Source organism: Pelophylax lessonae (genome assembly GCF_965119305.1).
Source record: "Pelophylax lessonae genome assembly, chromosome: 5".
Classification (NCBI taxonomy): domain Eukaryota; kingdom Metazoa; phylum Chordata; class Amphibia; order Anura; family Ranidae; genus Pelophylax; species Pelophylax lessonae.
The window spans coordinates 441697907-441714136 of record NC_138772.1 but is presented as its reverse complement, the minus strand read 5'-3'; the positions used below and the strand labels follow the sequence as shown (position 1 = coordinate 441714136).

Here is a 16230-nt window from a genome sequence, read left to right as displayed (position 1 = left end):
ACAACTCTGGTCAGAGCCGCTGTACTAACGATCCAATGTTAGTACAGCAATCTCCCCCGCTGAGCGATTGCGTTCTGGCCCCGCCAGAACACTCCGGTCACTGCTCTCAGCCAATGGTTTCCAGCATGCTCAGCCTGGCTTCTGTCAGACCGGCTGCCATAAACTTGGGCTGAATGTCGGCTGGTTTTAATCAAACCGGCCAATGTCGTCTGATATTCAGCCCGTGTGTTCTAGGCATTAAAGTCTTCTCCTTAATGACAGTTAGTGCCGGTTCACACTTGTGTGGTTTGCGAGATCGCATGTAATTCGGAGCGCACTGCGCCTTCATTACATGCGATCTCATGTGCGGATGCGAGTTCAGCCATACACTTTGCATGGCTGAATTCGCAGCGCATCCGCAGCAAACTCGCACATGAGGCATTTTTTGAGCCGCATCAGAATCGGATCGCACAGTGGTTCACACTAGTGCGATCCGATTCTGTGCGAACTTGCAGATCGCACTGCGATATGCAATCGCAACTGGGGGTGTCGTTAACTTTTAATTGACACCCCCTGCGTATCGCATATGGCAGTGTGAACTGCCAGATGTGCGGATGCGATGCGGGAACACGCTGCATATTCGCAGCGTTCCCGCATCGCACAAATGTGAACCGGCACTTAAGGTCGCCTCAAAGTAGTATAGGACCCTTTTCTGAAGTCGGAGCGACTTCAGTAGTGACAATTAAGACAGCACTGATTGATTAACATTGCTTTTGTTATGTCAAGCGACCTGGGGCGACACAAGTCGCGCTAGTGTGAATGGGCTCTTAAAGTGATTGTAGAGGTAAATATAAACTAAACAAAACAAAAAAAACAAACAAACATCTCTATACTTACCTGCTCTGTGCAATGGAATTGCATAGAGTGGCCGCAAACCTCCTCTTTTTGGGTCCCCCACTGGCGCTCCTGGCCCCTCCCCTCTGTCCAGTGCTCTCATGGAAAGCCGCTTCCCATAAAGGGACTCGTGTGTGCTGGCATCTGAGCCCCGCTGCTGCATCTATTGACACAGACAGCAGGACTAGGCCCCTCCCCCTCGTCACTGGCTTTGATCGACAGCACTGGAAGCGAATGGCTCCCAGTGCCCCAGCAAAGCCAGCGAGACCCAGAAAAGAGGGGAGAGAAGAGGTGCAGACATGCACAGCACTGGATCAAATAAGGGGTCGGGGGGGATGCTGACACCTAAACATTTTTTACCTTAACCACTTCAGCCCCGGAAGGTTTTACCCCCTTAATGACAAGGACAATTTTTTGGGATACGGCACTGCGTTACTTTAACTGACAATTGCGCAGTCGTTTAATGCTGTACCCATAAGACGTATGTCCTTTTTTCCCCACAAATAGAGCTTTCTTTTGGTTGTATTTGATCACGTCCGCCGGTTTTATTTTTTGCGCTATAAACAAAAAAAAAAAACAATATTTTTACTTTCTGTTATAAAACACACACACATATATATATATATATATATACATACACTGTATAAAAAAAAAAAAATGTAATAAATTAAATTTCTTCATTAATTGAGGCCAACATATATTTTGCTACAAAAACCCCAATAAATGTATACTTATTGGTTTGTGCAAAAGTTATAGCGTCTACAAACTATGGGATAGATTTTTTTTTTTTTTACTAGTAATAGTGGCGATTTTTAACAGGACTGCGACATTGCAGCAGACAAATCTGACACTTGTGCTAAAAAAAAGCACTGTCACTGTATAAATGACACTGGCAGGGAAGGGGTTAACATCAGGGGTAAGCAAAAGGTTAGGTTTGCTCGTAGGGAGTGCTTTCTAACTGTATGGGGAATGGATGCACTAGAGGAAAATAGAGATCCTTGTTTCTGCTTAGCAGAAACACAAGATCTCTATTTTCCTCTGTGACAGAATGGCAGTCTGCCTTGTTTACATAGATAGAACACTGCTGTGCCTCTCCTCCGAATGTTCGGCAGGTCGCGGCGGACATCACATCCGCCGGACACGCTGATTGGCTCCTGCTGTGCCCCAGAACCAGAGCACGAGCCAACGTACTGGTATGTCAGAGGGCTGCCCAGCCGCAGTATATCTGCATGGGACGGTCCTCAAGTGGTTAATGCAAGGAATGCCTGAAGGTAAAAAAAAGTTCTGGCTTTACAATCACTTCACCAGCTCAGAGTTGTTCAACCACACAAAGATCTTTAACCTTTTCACTGCCAGAGCCATTTTTGCACACATTTAAAAAAGCCTTTTAGGCCTGAATATTACACAAAACCCCCAAACATTTTATATTTCCTGAAAACAGACACCCTAGAGAATAAAACAGTGGTAGTCCCAATTTGTAATGTCACTTGATAATAACGCAAAAGTCTAGGAAATGCAAAATTTCAGTAAAAAACATACTAAGGGTCCTTTCACACGAACAATCCGATCAGATCCGCCTGTCAGTTTTTTAGGCGGCTCTGATTGGATCCTCCATGCATCCCTATGTGGCAGTGGATGTCAGCGGAGACACCTCCGCTGCCGTCCGCATCCGATCCTGTCCATGAGATCAGGATGGATGGAAACCCTATTTTCCATCCGTCCAGGGGATCGGATCGGATGAGAACGGACAGGCGATCCGCTCTCATCCGATTCCCCCATAGAGAGCAGTGGGGCTCTGACACCTCCCTCTCCGCACACAGAGCGTAGCAGGAGCTGTCACCTGCCTGCTCAGCGGGGATCGGCGGATCGATCCCCCGCTGAGCAGCACGGAGTCCGCTGACGGAGGCGGACCGTGTGAAAGAGCCCTTAGGGGCCTCAGATTGTAAGCTCCTTGAAGGCAAGGACTGATGTAAATGTAAATCGCTGTGTAAATTGACAGTACTATGAAGTACCTGTAATGAATATATAAAATATCCCAATTTCTCATCTGCTACACACAATTTTCTGCATGAAATTTTTTCAGTTCATTGCTTTTACAACATTCCATATGCAAGAGAAAAAAAATGGCGCTGGAAAGATGTGGTATAAAAAGTAATTACATCAAATGTCCTTAACAATAAACAAACTGTCCATATGTTGATGGGGATATCACAAGGGTAACCAAACACAGCATCAGCGGCAGCAGCAGCACCCTTTTCAGCGAAGCAGGCAGCTCTATAAACATATGGAAAGAAGACACAGAGGGGCGCCAGGCTAAGTGCAGCATTAATAATACTTGGGAGACATTCCATGACTGGCCACAGGATTACATACATGGTAGCTTGAAAGCTTTATTATCCGAGTTGCCCCTTGTCTAGTTTTTAAAAAAATCCAGGGGTTACTAATGCTGCACTTAGTCTGGCGCCCCTCTGTCTTCTTTCCATAATTCACTGTACCTTTATATAAATTCGGTGGAACTGTCCTGAGGAATGAGGAAAAGTAAAAATAGCAGACTGTTCTGTATATACTCTTAATAAACAGACCCCCTTGATTATGTCAGCTAAAACTATCAGGTCCTGCCAAAGTTATGAGAAGAAAGAGAAGCGATGACTGGCTTCATTTTCCTGGCCTGAAAACTGTTTGTAGATATAGATTGTAACCACAAAGGATGCTTGTTTCTTGGCAGGAACATTGTGGCCAAGGGCAGAGGCTTCACACTGTCAGAAAGAAATAAGATAATGCGCTCTCAGCTTGATATTGATGTTGATAAGAGTGATGTTGGAGTAAACGGCTGAAAGTTTCTTGGACTGAATGAAGAAACAAATCAGTAAATACTATTGCTAGCCATACAAGGCTCAAGTTTTGGTGAATTCCTGCTGAATCAGACAAAATTTGAGCCATGGTTGGGCCTGTTGGCACTCGGCATGACAACTTCAATTGAGAAACTGAAAGAAGCTGGGTAGAAATTTGTCAGCAGAACACTGACCTTATCCTATCATATGAAGTCACTTTTCGGGTATTCGGACAGCCGCGGGTGCTGTGGCTGCCTGAATACAATAAACAGCAATGGAGATTCCTCCATCCAAGCTAACAAGATAGAGGAATCAATTTGATTTTCTTAGTGGGGTAAACAAGTGGAATCTATGCATGTATGGCTAGCCTTAGGAACTAAAACCAGATCACTTACAGGAAGGACTGATGCTGAATGTGAATCCCAGATACTCTGGCCATTTAACAGAAACTAATGGTTATAAAAGAGGAAACGCTGACAATGGAGGCATAGGGGACAAGTAGTGTTACCAGGACAATGATTAGGAGCAAGAGAGGCGACTGCTGACAGGCCGACCTAGTGTGCCAAAGGTCATGTGGGCACAAAGTTTGGAAAGAGCTATAGAAATGCTAAAATAATGCATTACAATTTAACTAAACCCATTCGATTTTAGTCGACTAAAATACAACTAAAACTAAAATGGCATTTTAGTCAAAAGAGTATGACTAAAACTAAATCAAAATTTGACACACTGCGCTTCATCCATTCAGCTTTGCAGGTATTCAGTGTTGAATGATGGTCAGAATAATTTTACTCACTTCCTGTCAGTCCAGGCTCCTAATGACGTGTCCTCCGGGGTGCATCATTCATCGCACATGCTGGGCTCATGGTCCTCCTGCACTGTTTGGAGCCAATCATGCTTTAAAGTGGAACCATTTTTTTTTGAATATTAGGAGAACCTCTGTTGGATATTATCACTATGTCCCAGCTAGGGCCATTTTCCCTTTCACCCTGTTGTATCATCAAAAGAAATCTCCCCAAAAAGGAAAATGGTAGTAAAAGCATGATATAGGTTTTAGCCCTGGTTCACACTACTGTCACTTCTCATGCGACTTGAGACAGAAAGTGGCATGACAAGTCAAAAGACCTTTATTTCAATGGGTGCCGTCTTAATTGCTGCAAGTCAAGTCACGACGACAAAAAAAAAAAATTCCTGCACTACTTTTCTGCCTCTTCCTTGTGACCTGAGTACCATAGACTACAATGTTAAAATCACAAAAGTTGCAAGGAAGTAGTTTCTTTCTCTTATCTTTGCAAAAGTCGCAAAACAACAAAGTTGCATGAAAGTGGCATTGAAGCCGCAGCAAGCCAAAAGCAAGTTGCAATGAAAAGTTGTACAACTTTGGGGTCACAGCAGCGTAAACCGAACCCTTAAGGCCTGGTTCGCACCTATGCGTTTTTTTGGTGCTTTTTGCAGAAACGCACTACATTCCATTTAACATGGTTTCCTATGCTTTTTTCAGCCGCTGTACTTTTGAAAAGGGTCAGGGACTTTTTTAAATGCAAAACTGTGCTTTTTTTGGTACCAAAGACTTCAATGGAGAAGCTGCAGAAAAGAATGTAGTGCGTTTTTGCCATGATTTGCATTTTTTAATCTGCCCAACAACTAATTGGGAAAAAAAAAACATAAAAAAAGGCAAATCGCGGTAAAATCGTGTGCGCAAGAATGCAAAACACACAGCAAAATGCACTGTAGGACGCACCAATTGTAAACTGCATAGATGTGAACCGACCCTAGGGCTTCGTGCCCACGGGCACTTAGCAGCTCCTATGTGCCAAGGTGTAAAATCCCTGATGCTTTCTGGTGCCCGGAGCCATACATGCCATGTAAAGTCGCCAATAAAAGTAAATGGCTGTACGCGGCTGAACCGTTTTCATGTTTGGGGAGTACAATCATTCACTTTTTTGCTGTATGCGGCTTTCCTGGGCACCACAAAGCGCCGGGGATTTTACACCTCAGCTGCTAAGCATCTGTGTGCACGAGGCCTAAATTTTGCTCATTTTATCCGAAATAAAGAAGGGTTTCGCTTTCATTAGCGGTCTGGTCATAGATTCATGTCTTTGCTTTTAAGGCTGGGCTCACACTTGTGCCACGCCAGACAATGCATGTGATTCGCATCACATTGCTGTGCAGATCACATGCGATGTCTTTTGATGCGAATTCAGTCATATAATTTGTATGGCTACATTTGCATCGCATTCAGACCAAAATGGTGCAGGACCCTTTTTTTTTGGTCCTTGCTGGAATCAGATTGCATGGGTGTTTACACCCATGCAATTTGATTAGTCTCCGATTTCACAGTTTGCACTGCGATCTAATTTGGGGGAGTGATTAACTTTATATTGACATCCACAGCAGTTTGCAGATGTCAGTGTGAACTGTCTGCGAATCATATGCGATGGGGAAACCCGCAAAGCAATTGCGCTGGTTCCCACATCGCACCAGTATAAACCCAGCCTTAGAGTCGCTGGGAAAAAAGCAACTATAAGGGTCCTTTCACACGGGCGGTGCGCCTTATGGACTCCGTTTTGCTCAGCGGGGATCGATCCGATGATCCCCGCTGAGCAGGTGGATGACAGCTCTGTCTCCGCTTACTTTGCAGAGACAGAGCTGTCAGAGCCCCACTCACCTCTATTGGAGATCGGATGAAAAAGGACCGCCTGTTCGTTTTCATCCAATCCGATCCGATTCTCCAGATGGATGGTAAATAGGGTTTCCATCCGTCCGTATTTCACGGACAGGATCGGATCGGATAGCAGCGGGTGTAAGCGGACATGGCTCCGCTGACATCCGCTGCTCCATAGGACTGCATGGAGCGTCCGATCAGGCAGACTGGATCGGGAAAACCCATGTAAAAGGGGCCTAAAACTTAGAGAAAACAAAAAGAGAGAAGTAGAAAATACTAAACTGTTCAGGCTATATAATACTAAAATGTTCTATGCTAAAAATAGAAGAAAGTTATACGGTAATTCCCTGACCATGCACAGCCGACTCTATACTCTCGCTAATGCGATGCATACCAGCTCTGTTTTAGCAACTGCCCTGCGACATAGAAAAACACAGCTGTACAAATGGGCTTCATGTGCTGCTGCTGAGTCACGGTACAACAGGCAACATCCCCCTGATCATTGAGAAATACTTGTCCTGATACTCGTGCTTCCAGCTACAACCATGTGACCTGCAGGAAGACTGCGGGGGTGACCAGTTTGGCAAACCCAATACTTCCTGAAAAAGAGCAATCAAATGCCTTTTCTGATTTATAGTTTACATTTTAGGCTTCAAGCACACTGTATTATTGTAAACGAAGTTTGTCCTAACAGGAAAAATTACATCTAAGCAGTTTTTCAAATGCGTTTAGACACGTTCAGATGCGTTTGGGCGTTAGATTATTTAATTGGCCAGAATTGTAATTTATATGAATAAACGCTCAAGCACCTCAGGAAACTGAAGCTGCACTAAATACGACCGGACACTAAATAAGCCTAGGTGCATCTAGATGCGTTTGGAGGTTTTTATGCCCAAAAGCTCCTCCCCTGAACGCGATTCATCTGCATTCAGGAGAGGAGCTTTGACTGCCTCTAAACACTTGCTGCCCCTAAAAGCCTATGTGTACATGGAAACTGTGAGGTGGATTTGCTAAGGCCCCTTTCACACCTGTCCGTTCCGTCGGCGGAGCCGTTCTGCTCAGCGAGGGATCGATCCACTGATCCCCGCTGAGCAGGCAGATGACAGCTCCAATTCCCCTCTGTGTGTAGAGACAGAGGTGTCAGATCCCCGCTGAGCAGGCAGATGACAGCTCTGTCTCCGCTCTGTGTGCAGAGATGGAGCTGTCAGATCCCCACTCTCCTCTATTGGGGAATCGGATGAGAATGGACCGCCTGTCGTTCTCATCCGATCCGATCCGCCAGACGGATGGAAAAAGGGGTTTCCATCCATAAAGATTTGACAGACAGGATCGGATCAGATGTCAGCCGACATGTCTCCGCTGACATCTGCTGCCCCATAGAGATGCATGGGGCATCCGTTCAGATCCGCCTGTCAGTTCTTCAGGCGGATCTTAACGGTCTGCATGTGTGAAAGGGGCCTAAAACTGGAGAGTGCAAAATATTGTGCAGCTGTGCATGGTAGCCAATCAGCTTCTGACTTCAGCTTGTTTAAGTAAGCTTTTAACAAAATAAAAAAAAGTCTGGAAACTGATTGGTTTCTATGCACAGCTGCACCAGATTTTGCACTCTCCAGTTTTAGTAAATCAACCCCATAGGTTTTTGAGGTGCGTTCAGGGACTTGGGCAAAAAATGCCCAAAGCCCCAAAAACGTCACTTTAGTAGATGCAGTGTGCATGAACCATAAACCCCCGTTCCTATTGGAGTGACTTGTAATGCGATTTGACAGGTTAAATCGTATGACAAGTTGCCCCCTAATTGCCAGCAATTGCACTGTTCAAATCAGCGCGACGCCGACTTTTTGGTGCCACACCGATTTGAAAAAGTAGTTCCTGCACTACTTTTGGTTATTTCGGGGGCAACTTGCATAGATATCTCTGCATTAAGCTGCACAGAAGTCTTCCAAGTCGCACTGACATGTGGCTTTAAAATTGTGCGATTTCAGATGAAGTTGCACGATTTCAAAGCCGCAGTCAATGTGAACAAGGGCTGAAGCTCACAACATATAGGCCAAGTAGCTCAACAGAAGTAGGACATGGGGGAATCACACCATTAAGGTCAATATAGTCAGTCATTTTATTATTGCAGCAAATTCCAAACCAGCTGGCTTTGATGCTGACGTCTGGGCACAGCTCATCTTTTGTTCAGGGGCTTTTTGTGCTGATCATGCTGCAGGATGGCCGCATAGTTTTGACAATTACAAAGTAAGCACGGATTGCAGTTAATTTACAGAGTTCTCCTATCCCAAAGTCTGTTGGGAAACTGACACTTCCAGGAATGTCAATCTCCTGGGTCACCCTGCAGCTCTCATTGGTTGAGCTGAGCTGTAGTGTAAAAAGTACAACATGTCCTACTATTTTAGTGCACACAACTGCAGCACAATGGTGTGAATTGAACTAACAGGACTCAAGGCAAATTGCCTCACTATGTGTTGAGACTGCATTGAAGAAGGCTGCCCAGCACAGCCCAATACATATGGTGTGAATGGGCTCTGGAAAGCTTTTTACCAAAGATCAGATTATCGTACGATCACTTCGAAAGCGGTATTTTTAGTGCAATTTTCTGATCCTGTGTACGAAGCTTAAAGTGATAGTATACCGCTTTTTGTGACTTTTAACTACAGGTAAGCCTATAATAAGGCTTACCTGAAGGTACAATTAATATCTCCTAAACCTGCACGATTTAGGAGATACTTGCACTGCATGCAGCCGCTGACGCGAGCGGCGCATGCGCTCTGAAGGTCCAGGGGGGGGGGGACCTTCAGAGTTCCTTGCCGGGAAGTGCCGGAAAATGACTCCCACGCGTATGTGCGGGAGTGACGTCATCGTGGCTCCAGGCAGTCACTGCACCGGAGCCGCCGAACCCGGAAGAGACGCTGAGGGATCATGTCAGCTCCCACAGCGATGTCCAGGGGTCTGTGTCGGGGCTTCGTTCTAAGGTAAGTATTTCATAATGAGCTAGTATGCGATGCATACTAGCTCATTATGCCTTTGTCTTGCAGGGTTTTTTTTTTTTTTTTAGTATACTACTGCTTTAAAGAGGAAGTAAACACCTCTTGTTTGTTTGTACCTATAGGTAAGCCTATATTAAAACCTTACCTATAGGTACTGTAAATATCTCCTAAACTTGCACCGTTTAGGACATTTTTAATGTACATTTACATCATAGGAGCGGCCGTTTCTTCAGAGCCTGTGCCGTGAACCACGCTCCTGCATGCATGAACCCAGAAGAAACACTGGGGAATATGTCGGCTGTGTCAGCGGCGTGTGGGCGCGCTGCAGAGCTTCGCTCTAAGGTAAGCATACTAGCTCATTATGCCTTTGTGTTGCAGGTTTTTGTTTTTCTTTTTTTTCTTCATGGGGGTTTACAACCTCTTTAAGTGGCTGCACTGGTTTTTACTTTTGCAAGCTTTTCCTCCCTTTATTTTCACCTGTTAATACTTAAAAAAAAACACCTCCTGTCCCTTTGTGGCTACGCTCACTTCACTTCACTGTGTCTATAGAGGGCGCAATGGCTGTCACACAGACTGGACTTTAAATACGCTGCCTGGCCAAAAAAACAAGATCGCCACCTGGAATTAACTAAGCAACTAACTAAACTAAGCATGCAGTAACTTTCCTATTGGAAGTTACTTCATGTGCCCAAAGAATGAGGTCAGCTGACTACCTGAATATACTGAATGACCAGGTTATTCCATCAATGGATATTTTCTTCCTTGATGGCATGGCAATATTCCAAGATGACAATGCCAGGATTCATCGGGCTCAAATTGTAAAAGAGTGGTTCAGGGAGCATGGGACATCATTTTCACACATGGATTGACCACCACAGAGTCCAGAACCTAACCCCATTGAGAATCTTTGGGATGTGCTGGAGAAGGCTTTGCGCAGTGGTCTGACTTTCCCATCATCAATATAATATCTTGGTGAAAAATGAATGCAACACTGGACAGAAATAAATCTTGTGACATTGCAGAAGCTTATCGAAAGAATGCCACAGCCAATGCATGCCGTAATCAAAGCCAACAAAATATTAGGGTGTGTTACCTTTTATTGGTGGCGATGTTTTTTTTGGCTAGGCAGTGCATGTCTACTATTGTTTATCTCCATTGCATGGCTGATAGGATTAGGAGTTTACAAAAGAAAAACATAATACAGTTTTGGCTTTCTGTTCAGCTTACAGAAATTGACATGGACGATTGTGTTTTCTGTACTTGCTGAAAATGCCTAAAAAATAAATAACAAAGCAACCACCACGTTTAGGCCTTGTTCACGCCGGCGATGCCCATATACAGTAAACAGTTTTTGGCAGCCTCTCTAACCTCCAGGTGCAGTGTGCAGGCAGGCTGCTGAAATCTTTTAGGGACAGTGGCTGCATAGACACACTAACTAGTCCAACGTGACAGGTGTGTGGGTGAGAGGCCTCCGAATACTGTTCACACGCAGCTATGTCCGTGAAGCCACTGCATCCTAATAGGCATTAAAAGGATGCTTGGAAGTTAGAGACACTGCAAAACACAGCCTATGCATGCTATATGGGCATCCCAAGCCTGAATGAGGCCTAAATGTGGTGGTTGCATTAGTATTCATTTTGTAGGCCTAGAAATGATTAATGCAGCCATTGCATTTAGGCCTTGTTCATCCTGGCAATGCGTGTACAGCATTAATTGGCTATTGCAGGGTCTCCAACTTCCAGATGCTGAAGTCTATTAAAATGCAGCACTACATGGACACAGCCACCGGCTCAACATGTAAGGCTTGTGGGTGAGAGGCCCCAAACTATACCCCTCTGTGTTCACAGCCACTCACCTGCACTGTTCTCACATTAGGACCAGCGGCCGTGTCGGTGTAGCCGCTGTGTTCTAATAGAATTCAATGGACTGCCTGCACACAACACCTGGAAGTGAGAGACGCTGCAAAAACATCCCATTCACATCCTCATCCATGTGAATAAAGCCTTAATGTGGTTGTAAAGGCTGAAGGTTTTCACCTTTATGTATGAAGGTAAAAAAACCTTCAGTGTGCAGCTCCCTCCTCAGCCCCCCGAATACTTGCTTAGTCTCCATTCACACCTGAGCGTATAGCTTTCAGGTGTTTTTTGGGCTTTTTTCAGGCATTTTTCAGGCATTTTTTGCAGGTGTTTGGAGGCAGGCATTGATATCTAACAAAAACGCTTGTAATCTGCCAAAAAAGAATCTCATGTACTTTTTTGAGCTTCAGGCGACAAACGCTCATATCTGAACAGAGGCCATTGAAATGAATAGGATTTTGCTTGTTCGGCGTTTTGAGAATTTAGAGATGAGCGTTTTACGAGCTGAAAAATGCTCAGGTGTAAACAGGGCCTTAACTCTGATCCAGCGATGTCCATGAGACCTGAGGCTCTCCTGGGCCTCTCCCTCCTGATTGGCTGAGATACAGATACAGCCATGCTCTGTGTCTTATGAATGCAGAGAGCTGGCTCGAGAGCAAGCACACACAAGTGCCCCCACAGCAATTAGCATTTCAGAAGGAGGCCAGGGATGGCAGTCTACACCAGTATTTCTCAACCTTTTTTCAGTCAAGGCACCCTCTAAAGTTATACACAACCTCAAGGCACCCCATTATAAAACGTAAAAAACAAAACAAATAGTTTTACATAATGCAGAAACAACCACACACATAGCACACCCAACATTAGAGGTGACTTATTCTTCCAAAGCAAATACACCTTTGCACACTAGTACTGACTAGTATTCCAATGTTTCTCTTCTTTCTCAGTTTCTCTCCCTCACTCCACTAAAACGACCCCAATGCTGATGGAGAGGGGCAGGGGAAGGGCAAACAAGGATGTTGTGCCCCCCTTAACTGATTAAATCAATGCTTATTGGGGCACCAGATTTAGAAGGTTGTATTGGTGCACAATGAAATCCTGTGACTTTGTGTAACTAAAAGACAGGCTTGATCCACTCACCGGCTTGTACACAATTTTAGGGCATTTTTAGGCATTTTGCCAAGGCACCCCTGAAGAAACATGAAGGCACCCTGGTTGAAAAAGGTTGGTCTACACAATTAAAAACAATAAACCACACATATAATCTGGCGCTAGTACACAAATAATTCATAGATGTAAACCAAAAGCGAGTGTATTGTAGCAGTCCTTGTATGATAATGTCTGAATGGCTTTTATTTTTAGGAAGCCAAAAACAAGTCCACTGGTTCAGGGCTGGGAGTGGAAGCAACCTACATATTGCATTTCTTGCTGTACAGCTAAGTAGGCTTGGCCCGAAATGAATTTCAAACCTAAAATATATCTCTGTCAAAAATGTCAGTAAAAGCAAATGCATCTCTTCTCAGCCTAAAAGCCAAGACGGTAGAACTGATTTAAAGCTGAAACTCCAGGGACGATAAAAATCCTCCCTGCACTGGTGATGCCCCCATGCTTCACGGGTCACATACTCATTTAGGTCTAGGAACAAGGAAACACAGTTTACTTACCTGGGCTATGAACCCTGCATTGGTCTGTGACCGTGGCGATTTAGGAGAAAAGAGGATGCGGGGATACAGCCTGCAGGAGCCGGAAGTAAAACTGTCTGTCTTTCTTGTTCTCCTGGACTTCTATTAGCATTTAACCCTTGCAGTGCAGGGAAAAGTTTACTTTCATGCAGTTCAGCATTACAGTGGTTCTAAAGCCTTTAAAGTGTTTCACCTTAAGGCATACTATGCCTTAAGGTGTAAAACCTTCTGTGCTGCAGAATTTTTCTTACCTGAGCCAGATCTGATCCAGTGATGTGCACAAAAGCAGCAGCTCCTGCTGCTATCTCCCTCCTCTTGGGTAGATTGATAGCAGCGGGTGTCATTGGCTCTAGCTGCTGTCAATCAAATGCTGTGACGGATCACAGACGCAGACAGAGGGGCTCAGGAGCGAGGACGCATGGGTGCCCCCATGGAAAGCAGCTTTCCTTGGGGCACTTGCCGAAGCGGGGGAGCCTGGAGCACCGACAGACCCCAGAAGGAGAGAATCAGGGCTGCTCTGTGCAAAGCCCTTGCACAGAGCAGGTAAGCATAACATGTTTATTTTAATTTTTTAACCACATGCTGACCACTCACCGTACATATACTGCAGGGAAGCCACTCTGTGCCAGATCACGTAAATAGTATGTGCTTGTGCATGTAGCAGTCACAGGGTCCAATGGCACAATGTGTTCTCCATTCAGAGATGACCTGGTGCTAGAGGGCTGCATTGGGTTTGGGCTCCCGCGGGAGCCACGGGACCCAATGCAAAATCTTGCGGGTGCGGGCGGTTTCACCTCTGCTGCTGGCGGGAGTGGGCGGTCAAAAAATTTTGAGGAGATCGTGTAACGTATTTTTCGGCGTATAAGACAACTTTTTTTATAATAAAAAAGATACCCCAAAAATCAGGGGTCGTCTTATACGCCAGGTACTGTAGTTTCAGCTAGTTACAGAACATCCCTATCAAAAATGTTAGCCCGCTGGATGTGTATACAGTACCTTTGGCAACTTACAGAACGTCCCTGTGCTGTAATACTCTATGTACCGTGATGAGCCAATCACAGCAAGCGGTGTATTCTATTAATGCATACAAAGCCTGCTCGGATTGGCTGAGTCAGAGAGGCGGGCTTATACAACCTTTGCCAATCTGAGCAGGCTTTGTATGCAATAATAGAATACACAGCTTGCCGTGATTGGCTCAGCATGGTACATAGAGTATTACAGCAGAGGGACATTCTGTAAGTAGCCAAAGCTTACTGTATACACATCCAGCGGGCTAAACTATTAATAATAGAGAAGTTCTGTATGTAGCAGAAGCTACAGTACATATTAGGGCACATACAGCGGGCTAAAATATTTAATAGGGATGTGATGGGTCCATTGATGTTATGAAATGGTGTTGCCACAGAAGAGGGGGTAGTCTTATATGGAGAGTATAGGGCAAAACCGCAGGAGTGGACACAAACATTGCGGGTGCGGGCGGGAGTGGACACAAACATTGCGGGTGCAGGCAGGAGTGGACACAAATATTGCGGGTGCGGGCGGGAGTGGACACAAACATTGCGGGTGCGGGCGGGAGTGGAACACAAACATTGCGGGTGCGGGCAGGAGTGGACACAAATATTGCGGGTGCGGGCGGGAGTGGACACAAACATTGCGGGTGCGGGCGGGAGTGGACACAAACATTGCGGGTGCGGGCGGGAGTGGACACAAACATTGCGGGTGCGGGCGGGAGTGGAACACAAACATTGCGGGTGCGGGCAGGAGTGGACACAAATATTGCGGGTGCGGGCGGGAGTGGACACAAACATTGCGGGTGCGGGCGGGAGTGGAACACAAACATTGCGGGTGCGGGCAGGAGTGGACACAAATATTGCGGGTGCGGGCGGGAGTGGACACAAACATTGCGGGTGCGGGCAGGAGTGGACACAAATATTGCGGGTGCGGGCGGGAGTGGAACACAAACATTGCGGGTGCAGGCGGGAGTGGACACAAACATTGCGGGTGTCCTGGTCATACATTCAGCGGGCGGGTTTAATAAAACAGTCCAGCGCAGGGCTCTACCTGGTGGTTCTGTCATTAGTCTGTCAACTTCAAAATGTGGCACTGCGTATGCACTTCAGGTTGTGCTTAAAGCAACCTATTCATTTTGAATGGACTACATAATGGTCCAAAATGCTCAGAAAAAGGTGCCCGTGCTGCTTTCAGAACAATGCAGGGTAGTGCACTACTGTACTGTGTCAAAATTTTCAGTTGTCACCAGAATCACACAAGAAGGTGACTTTTCCAATGGGGACACTTGTTCCATGGACAACTGTCCAAATGGGCATTTCTCTTTGATTTTTTTGAAATCTTCCCTCCTTTCCTCTTGTGTCTACAGAATGGGAAGTGAAGGGAAATCTCTACGTTGGGGCAGACCTGATTGGGGTTTTCACCATTCCTTACATTATCCAAAATGAAAAGAAATGTTTTGGCTTTAGTCAGAATATGTAAAAATGCTGATGTCCACATTCTGGGCACAGATAAAGAGGAAGCAGAGAACAGAGGATTTCCACTAGGACAGCTGGCACCAGCAAAAATGACACTTCTCATGAAAGTGGTTGCACCTAAAAGCAAAAATTTATTATAATGTAGCTTACCTATTCTTAGATGTGACGGCTGCATTCGTTTTCTTTTTTGATTTCCTTTTCTTTATTTTCACCCTGATGATCTGGGCAAGTAGGTCTGTTTTTTAACAGAGAAAGCAGTTAGAGTATTGACTAACAGGGGTGCTTACAATAATCAGCTTGTTTTCATTTAAAGTGGTTGTAAAGGCTGAAGTTTCTTTTTACCTTTTTGTATTCTATGCATTAAGGTAAAAAACCTTCTGTGTGCAGCTCCCCCCTGTCTTATACTTACCTGAGCCCCATCTTGATCCAGTGATTTGCATGGGAGCCTCGGTTGTCCCGAGTCTCTTTCTCCTCATTGGCTGAGACACAGCGAGTGAGCCAATGAAGAGAGAGCGGGGCGGGCCCGTGCCGCGGCTCTATTTGTCTTATGGATGCATAGACCGTGGCATGGGTGCGAGCATAAACCAGTGCCCCCAGAGCAAGTGGCTTGCTATTGGTGGCACTGGTCAAGGGGGAGGAGCCAGAAGCGCTGGCGGGGGACACGAGAAGAGGAGGATTGGGGCTGCTCTGTGCAAAGTCACAGCACAGAGCAGGTAAGTATTACATGTTTGGTATTATAAAAAAAAAGAGCCTTGAGAATCATTAGGTAAAACCTTTATCCCCAAAAGAATAAAAAATAAACTGCAGGATGAGTAAACTGAGATGAAAAAAAAAAAGAGCCTATTCC

The 16230-nt window shown here is 45.4% G+C and overlaps 1 protein-coding gene across 3 annotated transcripts in view; it reads right to left on the bottom strand.

Annotated features, from left to right (window-relative positions):
• LOC309557020 (serine/threonine-protein kinase Sgk3) overlaps window positions 1-16230 on the bottom strand; it is a 148496-nt gene that overhangs the window by 122450 nt on the left and 9816 nt on the right. The window contains exon 1 of one of the 3 annotated variants that reach the window (XM_082259624.1): window positions 15534-15615. The exons of 1 other annotated variant lie outside the window; for it this stretch is intronic. The gene's annotated coding sequence lies outside the window, so the exon portion shown is untranslated. Of the gene's footprint in view, window positions 1-15533; window positions 15616-16230 lie in introns of those variants that run through there. One more of the 3 variants, XM_082259622.1, reaches the window with a different exon arrangement.